The sequence below is a fragment of the Elephas maximus genome, chromosome 14, assembly GCF_024166365.1.
Source record: "Elephas maximus indicus isolate mEleMax1 chromosome 14, mEleMax1 primary haplotype, whole genome shotgun sequence".
Classification (NCBI taxonomy): domain Eukaryota; kingdom Metazoa; phylum Chordata; class Mammalia; order Proboscidea; family Elephantidae; genus Elephas; species Elephas maximus.
The window spans coordinates 21159541-21183728 of NC_064832.1; positions in this window are offsets into that span (position 1 = coordinate 21159541).

Sequence of the window (24188 nt, forward strand, 5' to 3'; positions counted from 1 at the left end):
CAACAAGACTAGCATTAATCCACAAAACACAAAATAATGTGTGTTGGAGAGGTTGTAGAGAGAACGGAACATTTATACACTGCTGGTGGGAATGTAAAATGGTAAAACCCCTTTGGAAATCAATTTGGGGTTTCCTTAAAAAGCTAGAAATAGAACTACCATATGATCCAGCAATCCCACTTCTTGGAATATATCCTAGAGAAATAAGAGCTGTCACACAGATATATGCACACCCATGTTCATTGAAGCACTGTTCCCAATAGCAAAAAGATGGAAACAACCTAGGTGCCCATCAACAGACAAACAGATAAACAAATTATGGTATACACACACAATGAAATACTATGCGATGGTAAAGAACAAAGATGAATCCTTGAGACATGTCACAACATGGATGAATCTGGAAGGCATTGTGCTGAGTGAAATTAGTCAGTTGCAAAAGGACAAATATTGTAGGAGACCACAATTATAAGAACCCCAGAAAAGGTTTAAATGCAGAAGAAAACATTTTTTGATGGTTATGAGGGTGAGGAGGGAGGGAGAGGGAAATTCACTAACTAGATAGTAGATAAGAATCATCTTAGGTGAAGGGAAGAACAACACACAATACAGGGGAAGTCAGCACAACTGGACTAAACCAAAAGCTAAGAAGTTTCCTGAACACAAATACTTTGAGGGACAGAGCAGCTGGGGCTGGGGCCTGGGGACCATGGTTTCGGGGAACATCTAGACCAATTGACATAGCAGAAAATGTTCTGCATTCCACTTTGGTGAGTGGCGCCTGGGGTATTAAAAGCTAGCAAGTGACAATCTAACATGCATCAATTGGCCCCAACCCACTTGGAGCAAAGGAGAATGAAGGACATCAAAGACACAAGGAAAATATTAGCCCAAAAGACAAAATGACCACATAAACCAAAGACTCCATCAGCTTGAGACCAGAAGAACTAGATGGCACCCAGCTACCACCAATGACTGCCCTGACAGGGAACACAACAGACAGTCCCTGGCGGAACAGGAGAAAAGTGGGGTGCAGAACTCAAATTCACTTAAAAAGACCAGACTTGATGGCCTGACAGAGGCTGGGGGAACCCCAGACTACATGGCCCCTGGACACTCTGGCAACCCAGAGCTAAAACGATTCCTGAAACCCACTTTTTAGACAAAAATTAGACTGGACTATAAAACATAAAATAATACTTGTGAAATGTGTGCTTCTTAGTTCAAGCAGAACCATGAGGCCAAATGGATGGTTCCTGTCTGGGGGCAAGGTGAAAAGGCAGGAAGGGACAGGAACTGGTTGAATGGACACAAGAAACCTGGGATGGAAAGGGGGAGTGTGCTGTCACATTGTAAGGATTGCAACTAGTGTCACATAACAATATGTAAAAAAAATTAAAAATAAAACTCACTTGATACATAAATTAAAACTTTTCGTGTTAGATAAATATTAATATTTCAGTATTTTTTGGAGCTTTCCTATGTTAGTATTATACTATTACCCACGTTAGTATTTTATTAGATGTATGCTAGATTGAGTCTGCACATATTCCAAACATATTTTAAAGTTATAAATATTATTGTTTACAAAACTTGACATAACTCTGTACACCAATGCTACACAGTTAAAAAGTAGCTTGGTTAAACTCATTGCAATGGTGGACTTATTCAAGTTCCCTCTCTTTTACACATTATTTGAGACGGGAGTTCCTACTGGTTGTTTACTAGGATGTGCGCAAGAGCTTACCGTTTTGTTTGTATCATGGCAAAGAGCATTGCTGTCCCTCCTGGCTGGAGTTGCTGGATCAGCAGACGTGAATATACAAGAAAGTTCTCTCAAAATGGTTCAGAGACTTGTTATCTCTTAATAGAACCCATCCTTGCCCAGAAACTGCTCATGTTATTGCATATTGAATAAGTGTAGCGAGAGTTAGATTCTACAGCACCGCCACCTCTTGTTTATTAGAAAGAAATAGTGTACTCGCAGGAGACCCACCAAGATAAGGAGTTTCAATTACATGGGAGGGGTCTATAGGAGACAGATGTCAACAAAGGTGTTGAAGTGGTAGGGGCCTCATAGCTTAGCATGTGGGCATCCTTGTGACCCTTCATCAACTTTATTGCCAGATGGCACGTTCTTATGCACTGGAGGGAGTATTAATTTCATTTAGTGCCCTGTCAGTTCCCTTTCACTTCCATGCGCAATCTTCCTTGTGTCCTGCCTGCTTGGCATCTATGGTTCTTTGCACTGGACAACTGGTGCCCCTGCTTTGTTGATGCCCTAAGCACATGCTTACCTTGCTTTTTGGGTAATCCATCCCCGGATGAGCCAAAGCTATCCCAACACTCTGGATTCTAGTGTCAGCAACCAAGACCTCAGAATCAGACAGCAAACTGCTCTTAAACTTTTCATAAAGAATTAAAATTGATTTTTAAATGAATCTCGTTTATTCAAAGCCAACAGATTTCATCACCCAACATGTCCACAATGATATAGTGGCAAATACATTAAGTTATTGTCAACATATTTCTGCTTCCTGAACTTACAAGATGTGACCATTTAATGCTCTCCTATCCTCCTTAGAGGAATGTCAGAATAGAAACTTCTTTTCCAATAAAAGTTAATTAACAGAGTTGATGAGAGAGAGAGAAACAATATATAGCTATACTAGATGTAGATAACTTTCATCAGTGACATCTATATTAAAGTCCAAAACGTTCAATTTCTGAATTTTCTGGGAGGCTGTTCTCCGCAACTTTGAATGTAAACCTCTGCCACTGAGTAAATTAGTTTTTTCTTTTAAATCAATCATAAGAATACACTAAGAATTACACCGGATTATGGAGCTCTGGTTGCACAGTAGTTAAGAGCTCGGCTGGTAACCAAAAAGGTTCGCAGTTCGAATCCACCAGACACTCCTTGGAAACCCTGTGGGACAGTTCTACTCTGTCCTATAGGGGCACTATGAGTCAGAATCGACTCGATGGCAATGGGTTTGGTTTTTGTTATACTGGGTTGTGCACGTACATTTTTTTCTGGATGAATTAAATTAATTGCCAACTTCTAAAAATTTTAAACATTTATTTATGATTATATATAAATATTATGCTCTATTTCATTATAAAGGGAGCCTGAGTGACACAAACAGTTTGCTATCAGCTTCTAACCCACAGATGGGCGGTTCAAACACATCCAGTGGCTCCATGGAAGAAAAAGCCTGACCAACTACTTCCATAAAGATAACAGCCAAGAAAACCCAATGCGCAGTTCTGTTCTATAACACGTGGGGTCACTATGATTCAGGGGCCGACTACGACAGCAGCAACAACATGTCATTGTGTGAATACAAGATATTTGAGTGAAAGTATTATTAACCCTGTCTCAATATGCCAAATGAATTGCTTGATGGGCTCAAATTAACTCAATCTTTATTAGAGAGATAAGTTAGATAACTAGAACAAAACCTATAATTAGGGATTTTCCTCTTTCACCAAAGCACAGCCCTATTCCATAAATTCCAACAATATTCAAGAAAAAGTGAATGCTTGTAAGTGTTGGGGAACCAATGCTTACTAAGGCAGTGTTCCTATGCTGGTGGAATCTTCAGGCTAGTGTGGAACTGAGAGTCATGCCGACATAATGCCTGTTCTGACATCATGGGAATATGTCAAACAGTATCATAAAACAAATCAAGTTGAAGAATCTTAGACATAACCTTCACATGTATCTATGTATTGATTCAATAAGTATTTATTAATTTTTGCTATGTGCCGACATTGTGCTAAGCCCTGGGGATACAACAATTAATAGGACAATGTCATGTAACTTAAACAGCAGTCAGGATTGGTTTATATATAATCATATATGAGTTTCACCTTTTGCTTTTATTTTACATTCATAGAGATTGAGAGGGAATTTTTGCTATGGATTTCATCATTTAGTTTGAGTACTGAGAATAGAAATGGGTGCTCACAAACTTCTTTCTTCATTGGTCAAAAATGTTTGTTGAGCCTTGAGATACCATCTGATAGGAGTAACAAGCAAATAAACAGAAGATGACAAAGATATAATAGAAGTATATCCAAGTTCTACTGGGTAATGGAGGAGGGTGCAAATGCCTGTACCTGGAGGGACTAGAAAGGATTTATAAAAAGGAAGTCATTTGAGTTTTGCTTGGAAGAGCTGGTAAACAGAGAGGGGCATGCCTGATATAGGAAACAATAGGAACATGCTAAACTCAGTCCAGTGATTCAGAGTACAGAATTCAGGGAAAAGAATGGTAGGGGATCTAGAGTACTTATTTTTAGAGGGTACGCTTTTACCCTTGAATATGCTTAAACTGCATTATCAAGTGCTCTTTGATAATACCTATGACCCGAGAGTCAAAACTTCACTTTCTCTTTTTATACCAAGCTACAGTGCAAAAATTTATCATTTTGAGAAATTCTATTTTGTCAATATGCTTAAGTGAAACTCTATAAAAGTTATCCTTAATATACTTTTCAATTAAATAACTAATTTATTCAGCAGTATTTCCCAAGCACCTGCTCTGTGACTCCGTGAGACTCCACTGATACAAAAGGTAAACAAAATGCAGCCTCCCTTCGAAAAGCTTGCTGTTTAATGGGGGAAGCAGATGTGATTCCAGACAATTCACCATGTGACACGTGCTTGATTAGAAAGATGGATGAGTACTGTGGGAACAAAGAAGACGGGGCTACCTCAGGAAGAATCTAGAATAGTTAACAAAGAACCTAATTTTCTGTGTCTTTAAGAATGATTGGGAGTTTGCCCAGAGGAAAAGTGAGAAGAAGGTATTCCAAGCAGAGGATAAAGATAAATGATATCTTCTTGCTATAAATGTTTTTGGCAAACATTTCTCTGCCCTAGATTTGTGTCAATAAATTGTTCGCAAATTTAAGAATATCGTACTTTTTAAAGATACTTGCTGATTATAAATGCTTATTTTACTAGATTTCATATTCAGCTACTAGATATCATTCTTTGAAAAATATTATTTATGAAATAAACATATTTGTAAAATCAGAATCAGTGGGCCCAGTTTTTTATTTTTCCATCGTATTTTCTCTTTTCAAAGAGTTCCTCTTGATATTCCTGTTGACAAGAATGAGGCAAATTCAGAATAAAACAGAAACCTTGCCAGTATGGGAGTCTAAAAACTGAAAAGTCATTCCAGTGTAATTTAAAAATCTCTTTCCAGTGTTTCTCTAAATTTGATCCATGGCAATAATATAATTGGATAGAATTTCCCTCCTTCCCTGTTTAACTCTTCCAGTATCTCAGTCTTCTATATTTATACATATATAGATTTTTTTATTAAGGTGTAATATACGTAAAGTGAAATACAAAAATACAAATGTTCAATGAGTTCCAACAAACATATGCATCCATGTAACCCACACTTCAAACAAATCTAACATTCTCATCACCCAGAAAGTTCCTTCTTGCCTCTTTTCCTACCAATATCTTTCCCTCCCACACATAGAAGCAATTGTTCCAATTCCCATTGCACATATGATGAAACTTTTCATCACATTTCACATGTCTCTTAGATTCTTTCAGTATATTACAGGCTTTTTTCTTCTTTGTACTTCAATATAGACATTTCATCCAATGTATCTTTCGATGTATTAATTCTGTCTTCTGCCGTAATTGATCTGCTGTTAAATAATCAGTTAAGTTTTTCATTTCAGTGTTGTACCTCCAGTTCTAAAATTACCATTTGGATCTTGTGTATAGTTCTTGATTCTCTGTCAAAATTCTGTTTGTCTTTTATTTCTTTGAACATATTGAGCATCAAGTTCACATCTGATAAATTATAAATTATCAGAATATCTTTGCTGATGTCTGTAATTTCTCAGTTTTGGTAAAATTTGTCTCTTGTTATGCTTTGTTATATATGAAGAGGTAATTTTAAGCTCTGTATGACGTACTCAGAAACCTGGTGGAGTAGTGGTTAAAAGTTCGGCTGCTAACCAAAAGGTCGGCAGTTTGAATCCACCAGGCACTCCTTGGAAACCCTATGGGGCAGTTCTACTCTGTCCTGTTGGGTTGCTGTGAGTCGGAATCGACTCGACGGCAATGGGTTTGTTTGTTTGGTTGGTTTTGGTATGATGTACTCTTTCTCCAGGGAGAATTTATTTTCGCTCTCGTCAGGCAGATATGCTAAGGGCAGATTCCTTCAATCCAAGCAGGGACTGGTTCTGTGTTGGGCTTCCATCCTTATGAAGGCAGATCTAGCTCTGGGACATACCGATGGCGAGGATATAACCCTCAGGCCTAAAAACTGGCTGCTATGCATGGGTGCACCACATGTTTATTAAATTACTCCCAAGTACTTTGGTAACAACAACCTCAAGTGACCTGGCTGGTGTTTAGTGCAATACTGGTTTCAAAATTATTTTAATTCACATTTCTTCATTACTAATAAAGTGAGCATCTTTTAATTTGCTTACTAGCCCTTCATATTAGTATGTAGCTCTTCACTGGGTTTTCTTTTTCCTTTATTTGCTGTTCATGTTTTTTATGATACAGTGCTATACTGTTAAGATCATTCACTTTTGCTTTAAGGGTTTTGTTTTTTTGTTTTGGTATGTGTGTCTCTCATAAAAAAAGAAAAAAAACCTGTTGCCGAGTTGATTCCGACTTATAGTGACCCTATAGGACAGAGTAGAACTGCCCCACAGGGTTTCCAAGGAGGGCCTGGTGGATTTGAACTGCCAACCTTTTGATTTGTAGCTGTAGCTCTTAGCAGTGCAAAAACATACTTAGAAGAGAAGCTTACGGTATTAGTCACTCTATAAACATTCAGTTGCAGGCAACTTTTTAGATTTTTCTCTTTCAGTGTTATTTACGAGCTGAACAAATTCTCAATTTCTTTTTCAAATATGGGTTATTTGTGATAATACTTTCTAAACTCTTTTCTGATAAATTACTATTGGTTGTAAATCCTCTAGTTTTTTATTTTGCTCTGTTCTAAGACATCTTATTAAAAAAACTTATTAAAAGGTGAAAAGAATTGGAAAAGGCAATCTTGAATCTAGAAAGGTTGTTGTAAATATGAACTTTACACAAATTCTATATATTAAAGCTAAAACTAAAAATTACTAATTTTCAAGCTTGTGGAAATTGTCATCACTAGCTGATGTCATTTAATAAACTCCAAAATATCTCCATGGAAAGAACCTGTCATCTTCTTCCTTCTTACACATTAGCTTTATAACCTGTACTCCCAAATACACAGGAAATCAGATTCCTGCTCGAAGAAAATGGTGTTTAACTTCACACACAAGCAATATATAAGCTAACAATTTTAACTCTGTAACAGTTTCCTGTATACACAGCAGTAATTTTCTCAACGAATAGATGGCAAAACATCATCATCATTAAATGCATTTATTAAGCATTCTTATCAGAGAAAGAATACACATAACAATATATGCATGGAACAAAATCCCAAAATATAAACAACATGAAATATGATACCCATAAATAGACCAATGGTATACACAGACTTCATAGTAAAACCTTCATGGAAGAAGTAAGATTTCAGCAGTCCTGAAAAAGCAGAAAAAGATAGAGAATATTGGGAAAATATGTGTAAGGTCTACCACCTGTCTGTCAGTTTGTCATAATGTGCTGGCTTGCATGTTGCTGTGATGCTGGAAGCTACGTCACTGGTATTTCAAATACTAGCAGGGTCACCTATGGTGTACAGGTTGCAGCAGAGCTTCCAGGCTAAGATAAGAAAGAAAGGCCTGGAGATCTACTTCCAAAAAGAGTCAATAAAAACCTTATGGATCACAACAGAATATTCTTCTACATAGTGTTTGAAGATGAGTCCCTAGGTTGCAAGGGTGGAAGGCACTATACAATAGACTCAACAATAGATTCAAACACAGCAATGATCATGAAAAGGGGGCAGGATTGGGCAACATTTTGTTCTGTTGTATATAAGGTCACCATGAGTCAGAGCTGACTGACCGACACTAACAACAACAATATATGTAAGACATAGAAGAAAAGTGTACAGGTGGAGTGTTCACGTATGTGTGCACGTACATGTTCATGTGTGTGTTGTAGACAAATAACAGAAAACAGTTAAAGATGGAACAGAATGTAATTTGTGAAGCATCGGACATTAGTAATTGTTAAATAAAAATAGTGCTTAGTTGAATTGACATATACCATCGGACCTGTTAAATAACTACTGAGAAAGAGTATGTCAAATTTCCAAGAAAACCCCTGAGGCATAGATATCTCCAATGAACTGTGGTACAGATAAATGGTGCAGTAGAAAGAAAACAATTTTACTACTAGTGAACACCTTGATTTTTCCAATATGATTAGCTGACATTGTGTGTGAATATTTTTGCCTTCTGCCCGTGGATAATTCTCACCACTAATTAGTGCAATTATACTTATTTTAGTTACTCCTAGGGTTGCTATGTGGAGCCCTCATGGCACAGTGGTTAGGAGTTTGGCTGCTAATCAAAAGATGGGCAGTTCGAATCCACCAGCCACTTCTTGAAAACCCTATGCAGCAGTTCTCCTCTGTCCTATAGGTTTACTATAAGTCAGAATCAACTTGATGGCACACACAAGGGTTGCTATGAAGATAACATTCTTTAGATCAAGCAAACAAATGAAAAGAAAAACTTTTGGTTGGCTGTTTGCATTATTTAGTGTTATGCCATCAACTTCCCGCACAACTTTGCAGACATATTTTCACACAAGCACAAGATAGCTATGCTTGGACTTGTTTGTATATGTCTTTGAATTCACTCTTATATCTTTGAAATGAATATGGTCTGTCTCTCAAGTTAGTCTATAAATTCCCAAATGTCTGAAGCTCAGTTCTATATAAATATTCAACAAAATTGAGGATTGATTGATTTTAGGTAGTCACTTATAATGGAACTCAAGATCCTTCCTAGAAACATGAAATGCCTACAAGTCTCTCTTAATTTATTCTTCAAATATATGCATAAAACCTTTCATAAAAACATGAGATAAATTATATTTATCATGTTTACGTATTCATTTACTTTAACTTTTCTCCTTAATTTTTTTTTCTCTCCTTAAATTTTAAAGTTCAAAAAGGAAGTGACTCTTTAGTTAGCTGAACTTGAAAAGTGCCCAACACTACCACTTAAAAAAACCAAAAACTCATTGCTGTTGAGTTGATTCCTTCTCATAGCGACCCTACAGGGCAGAGTAGAACTGCCCCATAGAGTTTTCAAGGAGCAGCCAGTGGATTTGGACTGTTAGGGCTCCACGCTTTGGGACCATTATATTCCGAGTAAATGATTACACTATCTGGATGTAATAGCACTATTATGAGTGGAATAAACAGACTTTCCACAATTGTCTTTAATTGAGAGAAATAGGCTTTTTTTTTTTCCCTGAAAAAATCCCATCTTATACATAAACACAATATAGATTTATAGAAAATCAGAAGGGCAAAAACCAACCACTAAAAGGCACTAAATAGGGGGAGGAAAGCACTACAAGTAAACTGAAGGGTTTCCAGGTATGACAGTAGAACATGTCAGTGTGGTTAGGTTACGGCCCCAGGATTCAATCACACCGGAATCTAGGGTTTGCTGTGAAGGTGTTTTGTAGATGTGGTTTGAAGTTAATATTCAACTGACTTTAAGGAAGGGGAATTACCCTAGACAATCTGGGTGAGCCTGACTCAATCCATTGAAGAGGTTTAAGAGCAGAGCTGATGCTTCCCTAAAGAAGAAATTCCACCTGTGAACTTAAGTGCCAGAGCTCCAACCTGCTCTGTTGATGGCCTACCCTGTGGATTTCAGACTTGCCTAGCTAGCCTCTAAGCCAGTTCCATGCAGTAAATCTCTTAACAGGCAATTTCTACTAGTTCTGTTTCTCTGGTTGAACTTTGACTGATACCTGGCATACATAATAAATGATAATGTCAATGCCTTTATATATAAGCTTCTATCTCAGCCCTTCCTTTTCAGTCACAACTTACCATAATTGCCTTCTAGAGGAGAAATGTCCTAAGATCACAGGAATTTTTATTTACAAACTTATTTAAAATCATGTCTAAGAGCTTTGCATTAACAGGGAAATAAAAATGTATACTCAAAATATTTTGAACAAAACATTTTAATATCTCGTCGTCAAAAACTCATAACCAAGAAAAAGTCCTTTTTATTTGGTGTAACACATGAAAACAATGAGTAAATTTTCAAAAATTGCAACAGAGCTTTTTCAGGTCCTTACCTTCTTTTTTTTTTACTTTCTTAAGTTTTTAGGCGTGTACCCAAAGTCATTTTTTTACCCAAAGTCATAGTTTGAAATTCCTAGCTTATTTATTTATGAAATGAGAGCCATTAGTCATTCCATTTGACCTTAAGTGTCTACATTTGAACCTTAACTAGAGCTCTGATATAATAGTGTAGCTGGGGACTGCCAACGTGGAATTTCTTTTCTTTCTTCAACAAACAGCTCAGTTCAGTTCAAACATTTATTGAATACTCGTTATTTGTTAGAAATATAGTTTATGACTAAGCTTTAATTGTTTGCTTATTAAACTCTCAAATATAAAATGTGTCAGCATTCAAATACTTGTCCTGCAGAGAAAGGTTTAGAAAATTAGAAAACCATCTTTATTTATATTCTGAAAGAAATCTCTTTCCACTGAAGTAAAGCTATCTCTAATTTCTTCCCAAATTTAAATCATGTGTCTCTCATTCTTAGTCTAGAGGAAAACGTTCTAAATTGCTTTTGCAACACAGCTCTCTAACTAAGGAACTATCATAAATACTTTCTTCATGGACAGATGAGAGGCAAAGAAAGAAGAAATTTGGACACCATAGATGTACCACATTATTAAACAGATGGCAAAATTAGAAGAAGTGTAAATAAATGAACATGAAGAAAGTGTAGGGAAATAAAAAAGGAAAAGAAATATACGAAAAAGGAATAGAAGACAGATGAAAGATGGGAATATAAAACAGTGAAATCCAAAGCAAAAGTATTTAAAAAGCCATACTTCTGCTGAATAATCAACTAACAATAAAATATTTTAGGATCCTTAGGGAAAAAGATTGGTCCCTGGGTGGCACGAACAGTTTGTGCTCAACTGGTAACCAAAAGGTTGGCAGTTTGAACCCACCCAGTGGCACCACGGAAGAAAAGGCCTGGCAATCCGTTTCTTAAAGATGACAGCCAGGGAAACCTTATGGAGCAGGTCTACTCTGTCCTATAGGGTCGCTGTGAGTTGGAACTGGCTCAGCGGCAGTGGGTTTTGTTTGCTTGTTTTTTTTTTTTTTTTGTCTTTATGGAATTAAGTAGGTATGAGTGTAACCTACTTATGGAAAGAACTGCCACAGATCCTGTCTTGCATCCCTGAAGGCAGCTCTGTTCTCCCCGTAATGCATAAGATCTCATTCTTCCCCCATTCCTGCAAAGTACCAGAAGTAAAAAGATGAGCTTTGGGAAAATTCTGTGAAGCAGGACAAACTGAAAGACCGGTGCCAAAAGATCAATTCTATAAAGATCCTTTGCTCTGATTACTTTCTCTACTGATGCACCTCTTCTCTGGTGTAAAATAAGGCAACATGCTCCTTTCTTACAGTCAGGACATTTAATTCTGCTAATGTTTGCCAAAAGACCACTAGGAGTGAAGATAAAATGTTAAACACATTGTGAGTTAGTTTAATGTAAATCCTAACATGAAAAACATTCATTTCAGAATCTCTATTTGCTATGTTAATCTTTCAGCCCTTGCCATTGTTGAAGGATTTTCCTCCTCCTGGTTTTATAAACGCTGGATGGGTTCCAAAAATTCACTAACCCCAGAAAAATGTCTCAAGGCTCTAAACTATTTGTAAAGATTTTCAAACATTAAAAAAAATAACGATTTAAGTATTAAACATGGCCCCCCTTCTTCTTACATTGGTGCATATGTTACTTTTCCAAGCGTATTTTACATGGTGTTTTATTGGAATCAGCATGTTGGAAATTCCCAGGTTTGTTTATTGTAAACATTAGTTACTGACATCCAAGAGACTTCCTGTGGTGTACTTAGACGCCCATTTCAAAGAAATCTTTCACCAATAAAAATGGCTGAAATTGGTCAGTTTTGTCAGTTAAGCAATCAGCTAAAATATCAGAGGCTGACAGCAGGCAGTGGAATGTGGGGAGTAGGAAAGGGCTGGGGTAGCCAGAAGCCAAATAGCGGATAACAGTGAAAGGAGGGTTACCGTCTAATCATTCTAACGCAGTATCTCAGGCGAACTGTATCACAATCCATTCGGCTAAGCAGAAATTATTTAACAATTTATTAAAATGTTTAATTACTTAATATTTAGTCATTTAATAATATTTTGTTTCTATGTTACAAATAAAGAATCTGAGACCTGAAAAACAAAATAACAAGAACCTGATGAAGGGAAGGTTCGAATTCATGCCCTCGGACCAACTTCCACAACATCACAGCATGAGACATCAACTAGCTTAAGGAACATACTGGTTTTTCTAATTATCATTAGTATGTATCTCCACAGTCTGAATTACACCTTAGCAAATGCCAGAGACTCCCAACAGGAGAGACAAAATGCCATCCTCACCCGTGTGCCCTTCACTTATACAATCTTGGCCTACCACTAGACATCACCACTCCAAGTTTTCCACTTTTTGGGGAGTGGTGGAGGGGGCTTTTGCCTCTCTGTTCCCATTTTTTATTGCTGTTTTGTCCTGTCGAGTCAATTCCAACTCATAGCAATCCTATAGGACACAGTAGAACTGCCCCACAGAGTCTCCTAGGCTGTAATCTTTGCAAGAGCAGATTACCACATCTTTCCCCCCAAAGAGTGGGTGGTGGGTTTGAACCACTGACCTTTTGGTTAACAACAGAGCTCTTAACCACTGCACCACCAGGATCCCTCTATTCCCACATCCAAAACCAAACCCACCACCGTCGAGTCGATTCCAACTCATAGTGACCCTATAGCAATTCCCACATAGTGCTGTAGAAAAGCAGTTCTCAAACTTTTTGGTCCTATAACCCCTTTGTGCTCTTTAAAATTATGGAGAACCTTAAACATCCTTTGTTTGTGTAGGTTCTATCTTTCTATATTTACTGTACTAGAAATTAATTTTGAAAGAAAATTTTAAAGAATGTTTATCAATCTGTTAATCCATTAGCTCTTTGCATGTTAGCATAAATAACACATTGCTGTGAAAAATAGCTATGTTTTCCAAAAAATTTAGCAAGAAAAGTGGCATTATTTTACATTTTTGAAAATCTTTTAATGTCTTGCTGAATAGAAGATGGACGAATTCTAATGTCTGCTTCCGTGTTCAATCTGTTATGTTCTGTTGTTGAGTTAAAGCACACGAAGAAAATCTGGCCTTGCCCAAATATGTATTTGGAAAAGCTGAGTGTATTTTAATAGTCTTTTTCAAGTAATTGTGAATAATCTTCTTTGATATGACACAATAACTCAGCAAGTAATTGCTTCTTAAAGGTTAGTTGCAATGAGGAATCAAAACTTATCGGTGGGGGGCCAAGATGGCTGACTAGGTAGAAGCTACCTCGGATCCCTCTCGTAACAAAGACTTGGAAAAACAAGTGAATCGATCACATATATGACAATCTACAAACCCTGACCATCAAACACAGATCTAAAGAGTTGACCTGAGTGACAGAGACTGAGAACGAACAACCATGGGGAAGCAGCAACTATTTCCGGAGCCTGGAGCCAGCGTCCCAGTCAGGAAACCTTGGCGCCGGGCTTTGGGCTGGGCGCAGGAGAGCTGAGCACGGCATCCTGAGATGGCGCAAGCATGGGACGCAGCCCTAGCACCCAGAAGTGACCCGGGGGAAGCCTAGCCAGTGCACGCAGGCAGTGCGGTGACGCAGCTGACAGGAGGAGAAGTCACCGGGAGGCAGCGACTGGTTTTGGAGCCTGGAGTGTGGCGTCCCAGCCGGGGAATATTGGCGCTGGGCTTTGGACTGGGAGAGGAGGAACTGACCACGGCTTCCGAGACAGCACAGGCATGGGATGCAGGCCTGACCCTCGGAGGCAATCTCGACCCAGCCAACACACACTGGCTACACACCCCTCAGGAATCTCAGATAAAACAGTCCTCACCAAGAAAGATTAGTAACTTTGCCTATATTCTGAGGTACTATTCTCTCCTATCTATCTGATCCCTCCCCTCCCCTTCCCAGGTGGCTTCATTAACATTGGAGTTTCCTGAGCCAGAGAGTGAAGTGCACTGCGGTTTTTCTTTTCTTTCTTTCTTTTTTTTTTGGTCTTTTCCTAACGCATTCTCCTGGCCTGAGAGAAGTAGCTACAAAAAACCCAGGGACCAAAAATCCTTCCCTAATTGGACTAAAAATACAGAACCAGCTCCAGCCAAGCATTTGTGATCCAAAGTCTTGGGCTTTCATCCCTACAGGGAACAAGGTGGCTATTATAATGCAAAGGCAATTCTGATAGGGATCTGACTGTAATTGTTTTAGCAGATTACTGGAAAGACAAGTTTCCCAGGTCTGATATCTTGGCGTATTCAACAGAGCCCTCACTGACCCACAACAGGGAACTGAGGGCTGAAGCTCCCCCCAGACCACCTAGCCTCCTGCCTTAGGGGTCTAAGGAGGGTGACACCTACCAATCTGTAGAGGTACTGGCATTGGGGGCCTAAGGTACAGCTGCAGAGCCCACCCACCAAAGTGCTTTAGGAATAGAGACACACCTACCTCACTGGCACTTGGGGGAAGCCTGTCAGCATCCTGCCCCCCCTTGCAGTGTGAACCCCTGCTGCTACTAGAATCTGGTGCACACAACTATCACCACTACTTCTCTAGGTGGATAGGTGACAGTCTGCATCACACACTTGATGACCCAAAATCAGATTCTACTCAAGAATAGTGAAGGGACTCTTAGGCTTATATGTCTGGTAACAGCCCAAACCACCTGCTAATAAAAAAAAAAAAAATTTATAGGACATAAGTAATTCAAGGGCTACAAATCAAGACAGCGCAATCTAGTAGCCCATCTACGTATATCGAAAGAAAATAAAACAAGATAAGAATCAGTGAGCAAATATAAAATAAATCACTACAATATCTTAGTGATGGCTTGGAGACAGCAGTCGATATCAAACCACATAAAGAAGCAGACCACGATTGCTTCTACAACTCCCCAAACTAAAGAATCAAAATCTTTCCCAAATGAAGACACAGTCCTGAAATTACCAGATGCAGAATATAAAAAACTAATTTACAGAATGCTTCAAGACATCAGGGATGACCTCAGAAATGAAATAAGGCAATCTATAGAAAAAGCCAAGGAACACACTGATAAAGCAGTTGAAGAAATCAAAAAGATTATTCAAGAACATAGTGGAAAAATTAATAAGCTGCAAGAATCCACAGAGAGACAGCATTCAGAAATCCAAAAGATTAACAGAAAGGTTACAGAATTAGACAACTCAATAGGAAGTCAGAGGAGCAGACTCAAGCAATTGGAATTCAGGATGGGGGATCTGGAGAACAAGGGAATTGACACCCATATAGCTGGAAAAAAAATCAGATAAAAGAATTAAAAAAAAAATGAAGAAACCCTAAGAATCATGTGGGACTCTATCAAGAAGAATAACTTGCATGTGATTGGAGTCCCAGAACAGGGAGGGATAACAGAAAATACAGAGAGAATAGTTGAAGATCTGTTGGCAGAAAACTTCCTTGACATCATGAAAGATGAAAGGATATCTATCCAAGTTGCTTATCAAACCCGTGTAAGATTGATCCAAAAAGAAAATCACCAAGACATATTATCATCATAACATGGAGGAACCTGGAAGGCATTATGCTGAGTGAAATTATTCAGACGCAAAAGGACAAATATTGTATAAGACCACTATTATAAGATCTTGAGAAATAGTATAAACCGAGAAGAACACATGCTTTTGTGGTTGCTAGGGGGGAGGGAGGGAGGATGGGAGAGAGTTATTTACTGATTAGTTAGTAGATAAGAACTACTTTAGGTGAAGGGAAGGACAATACTCAATACACGGAAGGTCAGTTCAACTGGACTAGACCAAAAGCAAAGAAGTTTCCAGGATAAATTGAATGCTTCAAAGGTCAGCAGAGCAAGGGCGGGGGTTTGGGGACTATGGATTAAGGGGACTTCCAAGTCAATTGGCAAAATAATTCTATTATGAAAACATTCTGCATCCCACCTTGAAATGTGGCGTCTGGGGTATTAAATGCTAACAAGTGGCCATCTAAGATGCATCAATGGGTCTCAACCCACCTGGATCAAAGGAGAATGAAGAACACCAAGGTCACATGATAACTATGAGCCCAAGAGACAGAAAGGGCCACGTGAACCAGGGACTTACATCATCCTGAGACCAGAAGAACTAGATGGTGCCCGGCTACAACCGATGACTGCCCTGACAGGAAGCGCAACAGAGAACCCCTGAGGGAGCAGGAGATCAGTGGGATGCAGACCCCAAATTCTCAGGAAAAGACCAGACTTAATGGTCTGACTGAGACTAGAGGAATCCCGGCGGTCATGGTCCCCAAACCTTCTGTTGGCCCAGGACAGGAACCATTCCCGAAGACAACTCATCAGACATGGAAGGGACTGGTCAATGGGTTGGAGAGAGACGCTGACGAAGAGTGAGCTACTTGTATCAGGTGGACACTTGGGACTGTGTTGGCATCTCGTGTCTGGAGGGGAGATAGGAGGGTAGAGAGGGTTAGAAACTGGCAAAATCATCATGAAAGGAGTGATTGGAAGGAGGGAGCGGGCTGACTCATTAGGGGGAGAGTAAGTGGGAGTATGGAGTAAGGTGTATATAAGCTTATATGTGACAGACTGACTTGATTTATAAACGTTCACTTAAAGCTCAAAAAAATTATTAAAAAAAAAACCAGTATCTGAGAATCACAATAAAGCAAAGCGTAATACAATGAGGTGTGCCTGTATTGTGCCAGTCCATCTCACCAAGGGTCTCCCTAACCCTTGCTGGCCTTTCTGCTTCACCAAACGTGATGTCCTCCAGTGACTGATCCCTCCTCATAACATGTCCAAAGCAAGCGAGTCAGGCAATATCCTGTTACGATCCATAGGGTTTTCACTGGATAATTTTCAGAAACAGATTGTCAGGCTTTTCTTCCTAGTCTGTTTGAGTCTGGAAGCTCCACTAAAACCTGTCCTCCATGGGTGAGCCTGCTGGTATTTGAAATACTAGTGGCATAGCTTCCGAAGTCATAGCAACAACAAATTGACAGACGGGTGCTGGCTTCACCTTATTAGATTAAACCATACAAAGTTACTATTTTTGTAAGCCAAAAGTGGTCAAATATCAGCAATCTTACACGAGTCATTTTATGACTATCATAAAAGTTCAAGTCCTTTTGCCCATTGCCATCAAGTTGATTTGCACTCATAGCTACCCTATAGGATGGAGTAGAACTGCTCCATAGGGTTTCCAACGGTGTAATCTTTACAGAAGCAGACTGCCATATCTTTCTCCCATGGAGCAGCTGATGGGTTCCAACCACTGACCTTTCGGTTAGCAGCTGAGCACTTAACCACTGGCCACCAGGGCTCCTTAAGCAGAGTCCTATATATTAAGTGATGAAAAAATAGTTGCTGCTGTTTTCAGTGAGTTTTTAAATGGTCTGAATCCTGGCCTGGATACCTTCACTTTATCTTCTCTCCTGTACATGGCTCTCCTGCCCAGAGATGGGGTGTCTTTTAAAGCAGTTTTAGACCCTACTCTATTCCTACCAATGCCACTGCAATTCACGCTATCACACACATGTGAGCTGATCCACCTCCTAGGCAGACTCCTAGATGTCATCAGAATGAAAACAGAAGAAAGATACAGAGATTTTTCACGGACTTTTAAAGTCTTGTACCAGACTTGAATTTCTTTCTAACTCTAGCCTTGGAATCTTGAAGAGATGTATAGCACTATATCTCTGAATCTACTAAATCCAAACAGCTTAATGACTACAGTCAAATGGAGAAGCTTTGATACATGAGTCCTGTTTTCATGGGAACGAATTATCTGTTATCTGAATATCGAGGCAAGAAAATGACTCTTTTGTCATCAAGTCCTAATTGTCTGGTTCTTCCACTGCTTGCTTGATTTATTTTTAAATACCCTTGATCTTTGTCTTCTCATGGATATAAATAAAATAATTCTTAGAAGCCCTACTCTTCCTCTAACTTCCTCTGTCCATGTTTCGTCTATGCTTCCAGACAATTGCTGAGAATCAATCTTAGGTGATTTAAAAATAAATCAGTTTGTATTTTTAGACAACTCCCTAAAAGTCAACTCAAAATCATAGTTGTTTTTCTTGAAAGATTGCCTTTGTATTGTGTATTTTATTTTATTGCACAAAGGAGGAAAGGCAAAGAATGACTTGTTTTGACTTTAAAAATAATTCTGCTATTCATCAATAAAGATAAAGATAAGAAATAACTTCTATAAAAGAGCATACCTCCCTCTGGCCTATTAGGCCATATTCAGTGTCTGTTTATCAAAAGAAGAGTCTGCAGAATTAAAAGAAAGTTTATAGCATTAAGGTTCAGTGAGGAAAGGAGAACTTTCCCAAAAATATGCTAATAGGGAATAAAACAAAATAAATAAAATCTGTGTATCTCATTTTCAAACAGGGCATAAATTTTCTAGGTATCATGTATATAGCCTCCAAGGTCATTTGGTTTAAATTTATGATTAGAGAAATAAGGATACCACATTTATTTTAATGTACAATATTCATTAATTATTAAGCCACATAACTAAATTGCTATTCTAACTTGGGTTAAAGATTAATTCTGGTTATTCTTAAACGTTCCTTAAATCTTTTGACTTTGTAATTAAGGGGAAAGATTATGCTTAAAGTTAATTTCTATGTGATTTTTAGGAAGCGATGAAAATTGATTGCAGTAAGCGGAAAATTTTCCCTTAACTCAGTTATATTGATCTAAAAATGAGGACCAAATGAAAGAAAAGATCTTCTGTTGTTGCTGTTGTGTTTTAAGTAACAGTATCTGTCCCTTCATTTCTCTTAGAATAGATTACAAAGCTTTTTAGTAAAACACTTCTGTTGCTGATTTTTATTCAAAATATAATGTTATTTTGGAAAAAAATGTATTCCATCAATAACAATTCACATTTTCATTAGTTATTTGTTAAGGACTGATATCAGTGAACTAAGTAAAATTAGTGATCATTTTCAATTAAAATTCACATTTTTATTTGCTATATGTCAGTTCATATCCACAAATATTTATTAAATGCCTACCATGTGAAGGAGCTTACATAATTCCAATAATACTTTGTAAGACATCCAAGTATAATGAATTGATACTTTGGATTTGTTTATATTAGGTGTGATAGATAGCCTCTAAGATTGCTCCAGTGATTCCTGTCTGGTGTTTGTGCCCCCAAACAGTCCCCTCCCACATTGACTCAGAGAGTTGGCCTGTGTGATAATTGGAATATAGCCAAAGAGTGGTTTGTCTCTTCTGAGGCTCAGCGGTAAATGACATCTACTTCTCTCACGGATTCCTTGCTCTGGGGGAAATTAGGTACTATGTTTTGAGCAGCCTTTGGGGGAGGTCCAGGTAGTGAGAAACTGAGGCCTCCAGCCAACAACCACGTGGGTAAGTCTCTGTGGAAGCAGGTCCTTCAGCCTCGGTCAAGCCTGGCTCACATTTGTATTGCAACCGCATTTAAGACTGTGAACCAGAACTACCCAACCAAGCCACTCCCAGGTTCCTGAACCACAGGAACTGGAGATAAAAATATTTACTGCCTTAAGCCACTAAGTTTAGAGTATAGGTAGTCCCTGGCTGACAATGGGGTTCCCTTCTGATAACGTCATCATTTAAGTCGGTTCTGACATAAGTCAAATATTTTCTCTTTTTTTTAATTTTCATTATTATTGCCTTTTATAATCAGTATCCCATAAATCCAATCTTTATTTGTCTTTGCGGGGTTGGCGGCATTACCTATAAACTTAGAGATGTTTTAATATACAAATACATTCATAAAAAATACATAAATCATAAAGAAAATGGATGGTCATAAGTGTGATTCGTCATAACTCGAATACATCATAAGTAGGGGACTACCTGTAATTTGTTATACAGCAATAAAAAAACTAATACAGTAGGGAATTTGAGGTTATTTGTGTTTGGTTTTACGATTCAGATCTCTTGCTCTCCAACTGATCTTAAAGAATAACTCTAAAACTGATTTTCTTTTGAGTGGGTCTTAGTAAGTTTACATATCACCCCCCGTTATGGACTGAATTGTTTACCTCTAAAATATGTATTGAAGTTCTGGAAGAACTTCAATCCCTGTGGATGAAAACTTGTTTGGAAATAGGATTTCTTAGCTATTTTAATTAAGTCATATCCAAGTAGGGGGGGTCCTAAACCTAATCACTTCTGGGTTATAAAAAGAGCAGAATAGACACAGAGACACACACAGGAAAGATGTCATATGAAGACAGACACGTGGCAGATGCACCTACAAGCCTAGGAATGCCAAGGATTGCCTGCAGTTACTAGTAGCCGAAAGAGTCAAAGAAGGCCCTTCCCCTAGAGTCATGCTGTGAATTTGGACTTTTAGATTCCTGAACTTGAGAAAATAATTGCTGTTCTTTTTTTTATTATTATTATTTTAATTTTTACTGTGCCTTCAGTGAAAGTTTACAAATCAAGTCAGTCTCTTACACAAAAACTTATATACACTTTGCTACATACCCCCAATTGCTCTTCCCCTAATGAGAGACGCTGCTCCCTCCCTCCACTCTCTCTTTTCGTGTCCATTTTGCCAGCTACTAATCCCCTTTACCCTCTCATCTCCCCTCCAGGGAGGAGATGCCAACATAGCCTCAAGTGTCCACCTGATCGAAGAAGCTCACTCCTCACCAGCATCCCTCTCCAACCCATTGTCCAGTCCAAACCTGGTCTGACAGTTGGCTTTGGGAATGGTTCCTGTTCTGGGCTAACAGAAGGTCTGGGGCCATGACCACTGGGGTCCTTCCTACAGACCCTTAATTCCCGGTCTTTTTACGAGAATTTGGGGTCTGCATCCCACTGTTCTCCTGCTCCCTCAGGGGTTCTCTGTTGTGGTCCATGCCAGAGCAATCATCGGTTGCAGCCTGGCATCACCTAGCTCTTCTGGTCTCAGGCTGATGTAGACTCTGGTTTTTGTGGCCCTTTGTGTCTCTTGGGCTCGTAATTACCTTGTGTCCTTGGTGTTCCTCCTTCTCCTTTGATCCAGGTGGGTTGAGACCAATTGATGCATCTTAGATGGCCTATTGCTAGCATTTAAGACCCCGAATGCCACTCTTCAAAGTGGAATGCAGAATATTTTCTTAAAAGATTTTATTATGCCAATTGACTTAGATGTCCCTGAAACCATGGTCCTCAAACCCCCGCCCCTGCTGCGCTGCCCTTTGAAGCATCCAGTTCATTCTGGAAACTTCTTTGTTTTTGCTTTAGTCCAGTTGTGCTGACCTCCCCATATTGTGTGTTGTCTTTCCCTTTACCTAAAGTAGTTCTTATCTACTACCGAATTAGTGAGTACCCCTCTCCTACGCCCCCCTCTCCCCACTCTTGTAACCATCAAAGAATATTTTCTTTTCTGTTTAAACTATTTCTTGAGTTCTTATAATAGTGGTCTTATACAATATTTGTCCTGCTGCAGTTGACTAATTTCACTCAGCATAATGCATTCCAGATTCCTCCATGTTATGAAATATTTCACAGATTCATCACTGTTCTTTAACAATGCATAGTATTCCATTGTGTGAATGTACCATAATATATTTATCCATTCATCCATTGATGGGCACCTTGGTTGCTTACATCTTTTTGCTATTGTAAACAGTGCTGCAGTGAACATGGGTGTGTATATATCTGTTCATGTAAAGGCTCTTATTTCTCTAGGATATATTCCAATGAGTGGGATTGCTGGATCATATGGTAGTTCTATTTCCAGCTATTTAAGGAAGCGCCAAATCAATTTCCACAGTGGTTGTACCATTTTACACTCCCACCAGCACTGTATAAGTGTTGCAATCTCTTCACAGCCTCTCCGACATTTATTGTTTTGTGTTTTTTGGATTAATGCCAACCTTGTTGGAGTGAGATGAAATCTCATTACAGCTTTGATTTGCATTTCTCTAATGGCTAATGATCGTGAGCATTTCCTCATGTATCTGTTAACACCTGAATGTCTTCTTTAGTGAAGTGTCTGTTCATATCTATTGCCCATTTTTTAATTGGGTTATTTCTCTTTTTGTAGTTGAGTTTTTGCAGTATCATGTAGATTTTAGAGTTCAGGCACTGATAGGAAATGTCATAGCTTAAAACTTTTTTCCAGTCTGTAGGTAATCTTTTTACTCTTTTGGTGAAGTCTTTGGATAAGCATAACTGTTTGGTTTTTAGGAGCTCCCAGTTATCTAGTTTTTCTTCTACATTCTTTATAATGTTTTGTATACTGTTTATGCCATGTATTAGGGCTCTTAATGTTGTCCCTATTTTTTCTTCCATGATCTTTATCATTTCAGATTTTACACTTAGGTCTTTGATCCATTTTGAGTTAGTTTTTGTGCATGGAGTGAGGTATGGGTCTTGTTTCATTTTCTTGCAGATGGATATCCAGTTATGCCAGCACCATTTGTTAAAAAGACTGTCTTTTCCCCATTTAACTGTTTTGGGGCCTTTGTCAAATATCAACTGCTCATATGTGGATAGATTTATGTCTGGTTCGGAATTCTGTTCCATTGGTCTATGTATCTGTTGTTGTACCAGTACCAGGCTGTTTTGACTCTCGTGGCAGTATAATAGATTCTAAAAGCAGGTAGAGTAAGGCCTCCCACTTTGTTCTTCTTTTTCAGTAATGCTTTACTTATCTGGGGCCTCTTTCACTTCCATATAAAGCTGATGATTTGTTTCTCCATCTCATTAAAGAATGTCCTTGGGATTTGGATCAGAATTGCATTAAATGTATAGATCGCTTTTGGTAGAATAGACATTTTTATAATGTTAAGTCTTGCTATCCATGAGCAAGGTATGTTTTTCCACTTATGTTTGGTCTCTTTGTTTCTTGCAGAACTGTATTGTAGTTTTCTTTGTATAAGTCTTTTACATCTCTCCTAAGATTTACTCCTAAGTGTTTTATCTTCTTGAGGGCTACTGTAAATGGTATTGATTTGGTGACTTCCTCTTCGATGTTCTTTTTGTTGGTGTAGAGGAATCCAACTGATTTTTGTATGTCTTTCTTGTATCCCGATACTCTGGATACTCTGGAGGATTCCTTAGGGTTTTCTGTGTATAAGGTCATGTCCTCTGCAAATAGAGATAATTTTGCTTCTTCCTTGCCAATCTGGATGTCCTTTATTTCTTTATCTAGCTTAATTGCTCTGGCTAGAACCTCCAGCACAATGTTGAATAAGAGTGGTGATAAAGGGCATCCTTGTCTGGTTCCCGATCTCAATGGAATATTTTGGTATCAGGGATATGGTGGCTTCATAGAATGAGTTAGGTAGTATTCCATCCTTTTCTATGCTTTGAAATACCTTTAGTAATCGTGGTGTTAACTCTTCTCTGAAAGTTTGGTAGAACTCTGCAGTGAAGCCGTCTGGGCCAGGGCTTTTTTTTGTTGGGAGTTTTTGAATTATCTTTTCTCTCTCTTCTTTTGTTAGAAGTCTATTTAGTTTTTCTACCTCTGCTTGTGTTAGTTTAGGTAGGTAGTGTGTTTCTAGGAATTCATCAATTTTTTCTAGATTTTCAAATATGTTAGAGTACAATTTTTTATAGTAATTTGATATGATTCTTTTAATTTCAGTTGGGTCACTTGTACTGTGACCCACCTCATTTCTGATTTGGGTTATTTGCTTCCTCTCCTGTCTTTCTTTTGTCAGTTTGGCCAATGGTTTATCAATTTTATTGATTTTTTTCAAAGAACCAGCTTTTGGTGTTTTTAATTCTTTCCGTTGTTTTTCTGTTTTCTATTTCATTTTGTTCTGCTCTGATTTTTATTACTTGTTTTCTTCTGGTGCCTGAGGGTTTCTTTTGTTGCTTTCTTTCTATTTGTTCAAGTTGTAGGGATAATTTTTTTATTTTGGCCCTTTCTTCTT